The sequence below is a fragment of the Salmo trutta genome, chromosome 32 (genome assembly GCF_901001165.1).
Source record: "Salmo trutta chromosome 32, fSalTru1.1, whole genome shotgun sequence".
Lineage (NCBI taxonomy): Eukaryota > Metazoa > Chordata > Actinopteri > Salmoniformes > Salmonidae > Salmo > Salmo trutta.
The window spans coordinates 38,881,129-38,892,554 of record NC_042988.1 but is presented as its reverse complement, the minus strand read 5'-3'; positions in this window follow the sequence as shown (position 1 = coordinate 38,892,554).

The window sequence follows — 11,426 nt, the reverse complement described above, 5'->3', positions numbered from 1 at the left end:
GATTCTCTGCTCTAACCCTATTACAGGGGCTGAGTCACTGGCTTACTGGTGCTCTTCCATGCCGTCCCTCGGAGGGGTGCGTCACTTGAGTGGGTTGAGTCACTGACGTGGTCTTCCTGTCTGGGTTGGCGCCCCCCCTTGGGTTGTGCCGTGGCGGAGATCTTTGTGGGCTAGACTCGGCCTTGTCTCAGGATGGTAAGTTGTGTTTGAAGTTATCCCTCTAGCGGTGGGGGGGCTGTGCTTTGGCAAAGTGGTGGGGTTATTTACATTTACATTTTTGTCTTTTTTTTTTTTGTACTGCCCCCTGTGGGAATCGAACTCACAACCCTGGCGTTGCACACACCATGCTGGCATGCAACACCATACTCTACCACCTGAGCCACAGGAAGGCATATCCTGCCTGTTTGGCCCTGTCCAGGGGTATCATCGGATGGGCCACAGTGTCTCCTGACCCTCCTGTCTCAGCCTCCAGTAATTTATGCTGCAGTAGTTTATGTGTCGGGGGTGCTAGGGTCAGTCTGTATTTCTGGAGTATTTCTCCTGTCTTAATCCAGTGTCCCTGTGTGAATTTGAGTATGCTCTCTATCGAAATTCTCTCTCTCTCTCTCTTTTCTTTCTTTCTTTCTCTCTCTCGGAGGACCTGAGCCCTAGGACCATGCCTCAGGACTACCTGGCATGATGACTCCTTGCGGTCCCCAGTTCCCTGGCCGTGCTGCTGCTCCAGTTTTCAACTGTTCTGCCTGCGGCTATGGAACCATGACCTGTTCACCGGATGTGCTACCTGTCCAGACCTGCTGTTCTCAACTCTCTAGAGACAGCAGGAGCGGTAGAGATTACTCTCAATGATCGGCTATGAAAGCCAACTGACATTTACTCCTGAGGTGCTGACCTGTTGCACCCTCGACAACTACTGTGATTATTATTTTTGACCATGCTGGTCATTTATGACATTTGAACATGTTCTGGTATAATCTCCACCCGCACAGCCGAAGAGGACTGGCCACCCCTCATTGCCTGGTTCCTTTCTAGGTTTCTTCCTAGGTTTGGCCTTTCTAGGGAGTTTTTCCTAGGTACTGTGCTTCTAACACGTGCATTGCTGCTGTTTGGGGCTTTAGGCTGGGTTCTGTACAGCACCTTTGAGATATCAGCTGATGTAAGAAGGGCTATATAAATACATTTGAATATAAACAGATGGATGGTTCTAGACGAGTGTGCCCATATCATCAATTGGCTGATTTGGTGATCTGGAGTGAAGGTAATTGTTTTAAAAGCGTTGTGAAATGTGATTGTGTGTTATCCCCTATTTCCCAGTAATGAGAATTATGTAGCTAAGTGGTAGGCCACACAAGCTCACAGAATTGGACCCGCCAAGTGCTGAAGCGTGTAAAGAATCGTCCGTTCTCGGTTGCAACACTAACTACTGAGTTCCAAACTGCCTCTGGAAGCAATATCAGCACAAGAGCTGTTCGCCGGGAGCTTCATGAAATGGGTTTCCGTGGCAGAGCAGCTGCACACAAGCCTAAGATCCCCATGTGCAATGCTAAGGGTGGGCTGGAGTGGTGTAAGCATGCTGCCATTGGCCTCTGGAGCAGTGGAAAACACGTTCTTTGGAGTGATGATCACACTTCACTATGTGGCAGTCCGAAAGACGAATCTGGGTTTGTCGGATGCCACGAGAACGCTACCTGCCTGAATGTATAGTGCCAACTGTAAAGTCTGGTGGAGGAGGAATAAATGTCTGGGGCTGTTTTTCATTGTTCGGGCTAGGCCTCTTTATTCCAGGGAAGGGAAAACTTAATCAAATTAAATCAAATTGTATTTGTCACATGCGCCGAATACAACATGTATACAACCGTACAGTGAAATGTTTACTTACAAGCCCTTAACCAACAATACAGTTTTAGGAAAAAACAAGTGTTAAGTAAGAATGGCGCTACCAGCATACAATGACATTCTAGACGATTCTGTGCTTCCATCTTTGTGGCAACAGTTTGGGGGAGGCCCTTTCCTGTTTCAGTATGACAAAGTGAGGTCATACTGAAATGGTTTGTCGAGATTGGTGTGGAAGAACTTGACTGGCCTGCACAGAGCCCTGACCTCAACCCCATTGAACATCTTTGGGATGAATTGGAACGCCGACTGCGAGTCAGGCATTATCGCCCAACATCAGTGCCCGAACTCACTAATGCTTTTGTGGCTGAATGGAAGCAAGTCCCCACAGCAATGTTCCAACATCTAGTGGAAAGCCTTCCCAGAAGAGTGGAGGCTTTTATAGCAGCAAAGGGGGGACCAACTCCATATTAATGCCCATGATTTTGAAATGTGATTACGACAAGAGGTGTCCACATGCTTTTGGTCATGTAGTGTATATACAACCCCAGGTGACTACCTCATTAAGCTGGTTGAGAGAATGCCAAGAGTGTGCAAAGCTGTGGTCAGGCAAAGAGTGGCTACTTTGAAGAACCTCAGATATAAAATATATTTTGATTTGGTTACTACATGATTCCATATGTGTTATTTCATAGTTTATGTCTTCACTATTATTCTACATGTAGAAAATAGTAAAAATAAAGAAAACCCTGGAATGAGTAGGTGTGTCCAAACGTTTGACTGGTGCTGTCTATATAGGAGAGAGAAAGAGTAGGGATGGATGGAAAGAGAGAGACGCATCTTGTCTTCTGTTCTCTCCTCTGCAGGGATCCTCTGCAGTGTCCCAAATGGCACCCTATTCCCTATGTAGTGCACACTACTTTAGACCAGGGCCCTGCACTCTATAGGGAATAGGGTGCCATTTGGGACACAACCTGGGAGAGCTTGGCAGACGTGCAGCACAGTTCTGTCTGAAGTACAGCTGGAGATATAGACACGCCCTCAATTACATTTACAGTCCCATTGCTTACTGGCATGATGTCACAATGTACAGCCTCTCTTTCAATAGAGGGATACACGGAGGGATGCTAGTTGGAAGTGGAAAGCTGACATCTTCCTCCATCTCTACTCTGGGTCCCCTTCCTCCTCCTCCCCCTATCATGCCTCAACTTTCTTCCTACTGTCTTGAGATTTGGCTCTAAACTTCTTATTTTCACAAAACAACACATCTGAATATGAGCCACAAGCAGAAACAGACAGTTGTACAACACTCCCTTCCAACCCTGCCTGCTAGATGCAAACAGAACACATCCCCTCTGTCCCTTCTAAACACCAGTGTCTCTTTACACTCTAAACACCTCCAGCAGCGACAGAGTACCACGCTGCCAATCCATCTTCAGAGACTGTGTTTGTACAGGGAGAGAGTGGCTGGCAATACTGCTCTGTTCTCAACTACTGAGCCATCCATTATTTACCTAATGAACTACAGCACAGAACAAACCTATCTAGAGGAGAGGAAGAGAGGGGAGGGGAGTGGAGGGGAAGAGGTGAAGAGAACAAGGGGAATCATGCAAGACAACGCTTCACTGCGACAGAAAAACCCCTCTGCTCTGATTCATAAGACTGATAGCACCCTTTTGCTTCTCATTCACAACACCACCTGTCTATCACAGGAGCAGAGCATGAAAGAAAGAAAGAAAGAAGAAAGAAAGAAAGAAAGAAGAAGAAAGAAAGAGAGAAGAGAGAAAGAAAGAGGATGAGGAGACCTGACAGAGAAGAGCGAACGGACGAAAAGACTAGAAATGAGAAAAGGCCATACCGTTCACTAACACTTAACACTCTCCTCTCTTCTCTTTTCTCTAAACACTTAACACCCAACCACAGAACTGAGTCTGTCTGTCCGTCCCACAGAGTGGGCACAGTGAAAGGAGGATGACATAAAGAAGGCTTTGGTGGTGCAGTGGTGGGATGTGGCTAGTGGTCGCCACGCTAATGCACACACCTCTATTAACGCAAACCTCTGCTAACACTCTGGTGAATGACAAGGAGGAGAACCACAGAGGAGGATGTGACCACATAACACTGTTCTATTGACTTCTGGTGGGTTTGACACTGGACAACCACGCCAACGTAGCCTGGGTTTGACACTGGCAACCACGCCAAAGTAGCCTGGGTTTGACACTGGACAAACCACGCCAAAGTAGCCTGGGTTTGACACTGGACAACCACGCCAAAGTAGCCTGAGTTTGACACTGGACAACCACGCCAAAGTAGCCTGGGTTTGGACCACTGGAACCACGCCAAAGTAGCCTGAGTTTGACACTGGACACCACGCCAAAGTAGCCTGAGTTTGACACTGGACAACCATGCCAAAGTAGCCTGGAGTTTGACACTGGACAACCACGCCAAAGTAGCCTGGGTTTGACACTGGACAAACTACGCCAAAGTAGCCTGGGTTTGACATGGACAACCCACGCCAAAGTAGCCTGAGTTTGACACTGGACAACCACGCCAAAGTAGCCTGGGGTTGAAACGGACAACCACGCCAAAGTAAGCCTGGGTTTGACACTGGACAACCACGCCAAAGTAGCCTGGGGTTGACACTGGACAACCACGCCAAAGTAGCCTGAGTTTGACACTGGACAACCACGCCAAAGTAGCCCTGAGTGCCAATCTGTTTCTGGTCTCTTGGCAAGTCCTTATGGAATTGTCATGTTTGACTTACACATGACAGCAATGGTGTTGGCAATAGCACAAGGCTAAATTCAAACACCTGCAGCTAAAGTCTATATTTGGGGGGATAGATGGATGGATGGATGGATGGATGAGGGAACTGCTGGAGAAAAGCAGGCTGTCCATTGTTTACCTCTGCTATGAGCATTTGCGTCATTCTGATTGGTCAAGAGAGTCAAGATTAAAAAAATGTGTGGTGGGGGAGGAACTATCTGGATATTTGAATAGTGAAGTGGTGCTAAATGCCCATCCCTAACACAGCAGCAGAACAACCACCTCCCTCTCTCTGCCGCTCTGACAGGATCTACTTTGAGGATGCTAACTGACAGAGTAGGTAGGAACTAATATTGCTGCCAAGATCCACTGTCTGTCCAGATAAGCAGGGTGTCAGCAGATGACGTCAAAACCGGTGACTAGGGGCAACGGTGAGTGATATTACCATTAAGTAGACTTGAGTTTCCTTAGGCGTTGTGTGTTCAATACCAGTGCTAGGCACTAGTTTTAATATTTATTGTTTTAACTCTATCCCAAAGCTAACCTTTAACTTAACCTTTATAGACAGACAACAGGGAAGCAGGCTGGTAGCCACCACCCCTCTGCCCAGTCCTTTACAGACAGACAACAGGGGAGGAGGCTGGTAGCCACACCCCTCTGCCCAGTCCTTTACAGACACACAACAGGGGAGCGAGGCTGGTAGCCACACCCCTCTGCCCAGTCCTTTACAGACAGACAACAGGAAGCAGGCTGCAGCCACACCCCTCTGCCCAGTCCCTCACAGACAGACAACAGGGAAGTAGGCTGGTAGCCACACCTCTCTGCCGAGTCCCTCACAGACAGGCAACAGGGGAGCAGGCTGGCAGCCACACCTCTCTGCCCAGTCCCTCACAGACAGACAACAGGGAAGCAGGCTGGTAGCCACACCTCTCTGCCCAGTCCCTCACAGACAGGCAACAGGGGAGCAGGCTGGCAGCCACACCCTTCTGCCCAGTCCCTCACAGACAGACAACAGGGAAGCAGGCTGGTAGCCACACCTCTCTGCCCATTCCCTCACAGACAGACAACAGGGAAGCAGGCTGGGAGCCACACCTCTCTGCCCAGTCCCTCACAGACAGGCAACAGGGGAGCAGGCTGGCAGCCACACCTCTCTGCCCAGTCCCTCACAGACAGACAACAGGGGAGCAGGCTGGCAGCCACAACCCCCTGACCAGTCCCTCACAGACAGACAACAGGGGAGCAGGCTGGCAGCCACAACCCCCTGACCAGTCCCTCACAGACAGACAACAGGGAAGTAGGCTGGTAGCCACACCTCTCTGCCGAGTCCCTCACAGACAGGCAACAGGGGAGCAGGCTGGCAGCCACACCTCTCTGCCCAGTCCCTCACAGACAGACAACAGGGAAGCAGGCTGGTAGCCACACCTCTCTGCCCAGTCCCTCACAGACAGGCAACAGGGGAGCAGGCTGGCAGCCACACCCTTCTGCCCAGTCCCTCACAGACAGACAACAGGGAAGCAGGCTGGTAGCCACACCTCTCTGCCCATTCCCTCACAGACAGACAACAGGGAAGCAGGCTGGGAGCCACACCTCTCTGCCCAGTCCCTCACAGACAGGCAACAGGGGAGCAGGCTGGCAGCCACACCTCTCTGCCCAGTCCCTCACAGACAGACAACAGGGGAGCAGGCTGGCAGCCACAAACCCCCTGACCAGTCCCTCACAGACAGACAAACAGGGGAGCAGGCTGGCAGCCACAACCCCCTGACCAGTCCCTCACAGACAGACAACAGGGGAGCAGACTGGCAGCCACAACCCTCTGCCCAGTCCCTCACAAAGCAGCCTGTTGTGTGATAGGGGCCTGTATGCTGATTTAGGTTCTGTCCCAAATAGCACCCTATTCCCTATATAGTGCACTACTTTTGACCAGTGCCCTATGGGCCAATGGCACCCTATTCCCTATATAGTGCACTACTTTTGACAAGGGCAGTGCATTATATAGGGATTAGAGTACAATTTGGGACCCACCCAGAGAGTTATCCAAGAACTCTACTTCAACTTGGTAATTGCTAGGAATCTTCCTAATCAGCAGGGGGCAGTGTAGCATGATGTATGTGGTGGATCATGTCTCTTCCTAATCAGCAGGGGGCAGTGTAGCAGGATGTATCTAGTGGTGGATCATGTCTCTTCCTAATCAGCAGGGGGCAGTGTAGCATGATGTATGTGGTGGATCATGTTTATAAAGAGGTGGCCACACTGTGTGTGAGAGAGAGAGAGAGAGAGAGAGAGGGGGGGGAGAGAGACAGAAAACCGAGAGAGAGAAAGAAAGAAAGAAAGAAAGAAAGAGAGAGAGAGAGAGAGAGAAAGAGACAGAGAGAGAGACACACAGAGAGAGAGAGACACACGGAGAGAGAGAGAGAGCGTAAAGTTTATCTCACTTTGAACCCGATGTGTCCCTTCTTACAGCAGAGGCAGGCCAGCATGAGGACGACGAAGGTGAAGAGCCCAGAGAAGGAAACAGCCACCACTGCCAGAGAGGACGGCCACGACAGCTCACTCAGTGGAGCGCCATCTACAGGACAGGAAGAGATACTGCGCTTAATAACTACAACAACAACAAAAATTCTATTTACAATTAAGTCTTTTAGCAGACGCTCATATCCAGAGTGTCTAACAATTATTGTATTTACACAACAACAACAAGGAAGTAAGCAGTAAGCAGTAACAGGATGTAGTATAGACTTCCCAGTGGTATACTGGAGGTTATAGGTCTTCTACCCACTTTCACTGGTCATTGTCTATAGTCACTTCTTAATCCCCACTGATACGTATCAAAGTATTGTAGTGGAGGTATACGACTTATCAATGATGTAGCACAATAGAGAAATCATATACAAAGTAGCCTACAATGCAAAGCACATTAAATATTTAGCTTATCCAATCGCATGTGAATAAATGCGCATGCGATTTAAAAAAAACGGCCAATAAAGAAATAATGTGCACTAGAACAGCTTCTGAAATGGCTCTGATTGGCTGGTCATTCGGAACGTTACTTTGCTTCAATCATAGATTTTTTCTTGGCGGCGCCTTGGCTATTTTCCTGAAATGGAAACTTAATTCTCGTACTTCTCAAATGAACTATGAAGCGAACACATCAAACAACGTTGTCAACTGTCCAAACTAATACAAGTAGTGGAGTAGCAGACATTTTGGACAACGAGCGGGAAAATAATGACTTCCCCTGCTCGTGTTCCCTCCTCCGGAGCCCATGATGACAGTGTCAGTGTTCCCTCCTCAGGAGCCCACGATGACAGTGTCAGTGCTCTCTCCTCAGGAGCCCACGATGACAGTGTCAGTGCTCTCTCCTCAGGAGCCCATGATGACAGTGTCAGTGCTCTCTCCTCAGGAGCCCATGATGACAGTGTCAGTGCTCTCTCCTCAGGAGCCCACGATGACAGTGTCAGTGCTCTCTCCTCAGGAGCCCATGATGACAGTGTCAGTGAGCCCTCCTCAGGTGCCCATGATGACAGTGTCGGTGTTCCTTCCTCAGGAGCCCATGATGACAGTGTCAGTGTTCCCTCCTCAGGTGCCCATGATGACAGTGTCGGTGTTCCTTCCTCAGGAGCCCATGATGACAGTGTCAGTGCTCTCTCCTCGGGAGCCCGTGATGACAGTGTCAGTGCTCTCTCCTCAGGAGCCCATGATGACAGTGTCAGTGTTCCCTCCTCAGGAGCCCATGATGACAGTGTCAGTGTTCCCTCCTCAGGAGCCCATGATGACAGTGTCAGTGTTCCCTCCTCAGGAGCCTATCAGTGTTCCCTCCTCAGGTGCCCATGATGACAGTGTCAGTGTTCCCTCCTCAGGAGCCCATGATGACAGTGTCAGTGTTCCCTCCTCAGGAGCCCATGATGACAGTGTCAGTGTTCCCTCCTCAGGAGCCCATGATGACAGTGTCAGTGTTCCCTCCTCAGGAGCCCATGATGACAGTGTCAGTGTTCTCTCCTCAGGAGCCCATGATGACAGTGTCAGTGTTCCCTCCTCAGGAGCCATGATGACAGTGTCAGTGTTCCCTCCTAAGGAGCCCATGATGACAGTGTCAGTGTTCCCTCCTAAGGAGCCCATGATGACAGTGTCAGTGCTACTCTCCTCAGGAGCCCATGATGACAGTGTCAGTGCTCTCTCCTCAGGAGCCCATGATGACAGTGTCAGTGCTCTCTCCTCAGGAGCCCATGATGACAGTGTCAGTGCTCTCTCCTCAAGAGCCCATGATGACAGTGTCAGTGCTCTCTCCTCAAGAGCCCATGATGACAGTGTCAGTGCACTCTCCTCAGGAGCCCATGATGACAGTGTCAGTGCTCTCTCCTCAGGCGCCCATGATGACAGTGTCAGTGAGCTCTCCTCAGGCGCCCATGATGAGTGTCAGTGCTCTCTCCTCAGGAGCCCATGATGACAGTGTCAGTGCTCTCTCCTCAGGAGCCCATGATGAGTGTCAGTGCTCTCTCCTCAGGTGCCCATGATGACAGTGTCAGTGTTCCCTCCTCAGGAGCCTATGATGACAGTGTCAGTGTTCCCTCCTCAGGAGCCTATGATGACAGTGTCAGTGTTCCCTCCTCAGGAGCCTATGATGACAGTGTCAGTGTTCCCTCCTCAGGTGCCCATGATGACAGTGTCAGTGCTCTCTCCTCAGGAGCCCATGATGACAGTGTCAGTGTTCCCTCCTCAGGAGCCCATGATGACAGTGTCAGTGTTCCCTCCTCAGGAGCCCTGATGACAGTGTCAGTGTTCCCTCCTCAGGAGCCTATGATGACAGTGTCAGTGTTCCCTCCTCAGGTGCCCATGATGACAGTGTCAGTGCTCTCTCCTCAGGAGCCCATGATGACAGTGTCAGTGTTCCCTCCTCAGGAGCCTATGATGACAGTGTCAGTGTTCCCTCCTCAGGTGCCCATGATGACAGTGTCAGTGTTCCCTCCTCAGGAGCCCATGATGACAGTGTCAGTGTTCCCTCCTCAGGAGCCCATGATGACAGTGTCAGTGTTCCCTCCTAAGGAGCCCATGATGACAGTGTCAGTGTTCCCTCCTAAGGAGCCCATGATGACAGTGTCAGTGCTCTCTCCTCAGGAGCCCATGATGACAGTGTCAGTGCTCTCTCCTCAAGAGCCCATGATGACAGTGTCAGTGCTCTCTCCTCAGGAGCCCATGATGACAGTGTCAGTGCTCTCTCCTCAAGAGCCCATGATGACAGTGTCAGTGCTCTCTCCTCAAGAGCCCATGATGACAGTGTCAGTGCACTCTCCTCAGGAGCCCATGATGACAGTGTCAGTGCTCTCTCCTCAGGAGCCAATGATGACAGTGTCAGTGAGCTCTCCTCAGGAGCCCATGATGAGTGTCAGTGCTCTCTCCTCAGGAGCCCATGATGACAGTGTCAGTGCTCTCTCCTCAGGAGCCCATGATGAGTGTCAGTGCTCTCTCCTCAGGTGCCCATGATGACAGTGTCAGTGTTCCCTCCTCAGGAGCCTATGATGACAGTGTCAGTGTTCCCTCCTCAGGAGCCTATGATGACAGTGTCAGTGTTCCCTCCTCAGGAGCCTATGATGACAGTGTCAGTGTTCCCTCCTCAGGTGCCCATGATGACAGTGTCAGTGCTCTCTCCTCAGGAGCCCATGATGACAGTGTCAGTGTTCCCTCCTCAGGAGCCCATGATGACAGTGTCAGTGTTCCCTCCTCAGGAGCCCATGATGACAGTGTCAGTGTTCCCTCCTCAGGAGCCTATGATGACAGTGTCAGTGTTCCCTCCTCAGGTGCCCATGATGACAGTGTCAGTGCTCTCTCCTCAGGAGCCCATGATGACAGTGTCAGTGTTCCCTCCTCAGGAGCCTATGATGACAGTGTCAGTGTTCCCTCCTCAGGTGCCCATGATGACAGTGTCAGTGTTCCCTCCTCAGGAGCCCATGATGACAGTGTCAGTGTTCCCTCCTCAGGAGCCCATGATGACAGTGTCAGTGTTCCCTCCTCAGGAGCCCATGATGACAGTGTCAGTGTTCCCTCCTCAGGAGCCCATGATGACAGTGTCAGTGTTCCCTCCTCAGGAGCCCATGATGACAGTGTCAGTGTTCCCTCCTAAGGAGCCCATGATGACAGTGTCAGTGTTCCCTCCTAAGGAGCCCATGATGACAGTGTCAGTGCTCTCTCCTCAGGAGCCCATGATGACAGTGTCAGTGCTCTCTCCTCAGGAGCCCATGAAGACAGTGTCAGTGAGCTCTCCTCAGGAGCCCACGATGACAGTGTCAGTGCTCTCTCCTCAGGAGCCCATGATGACAGTGTCAGTGTTCTCTCCTCAGGAGCCCATGATGACAGTGTCAGTGCTCTCTCCTCAGGAGCCCATGATGACAGTGTCAGTGCTCTCTCCTCAGGAGCCCATGATGAGTGTCAGTGCTCTCTCCTCAGGAGCCCATGATGAGTGTCAGTGCTCTCTCCTCAGGAGCCCATGATGACAGTGTCAGTGCTCTCTCCTCAGGAGCCCATGATGAGTGTCAGTGCTCTCTCCTCAGGAGCCCATGATGACAGTGTCAGTGCTCTCTCCTCAGGAGCCCATGATGACAGTGTCAGTGCTCTCTCCTCAGGAGCCCATGATGACAGTGTCAGTGCTCTCTCCTCAGGAGCCCATGATGACAGTGTCAGTGCTCTCTCCTCAGGAGCCCATGATGACAGTGTCAGTGCTCTCTCCTCAGGAGCCCATGATGACAGTGTCAGTGCTCTCTCCTCAGCCGATAATGACAGTGCTTCGGAGCCCCTTTGACAGTGCATTGAACTCCCTTTAGCTTGGCTCTGTAGCGTGG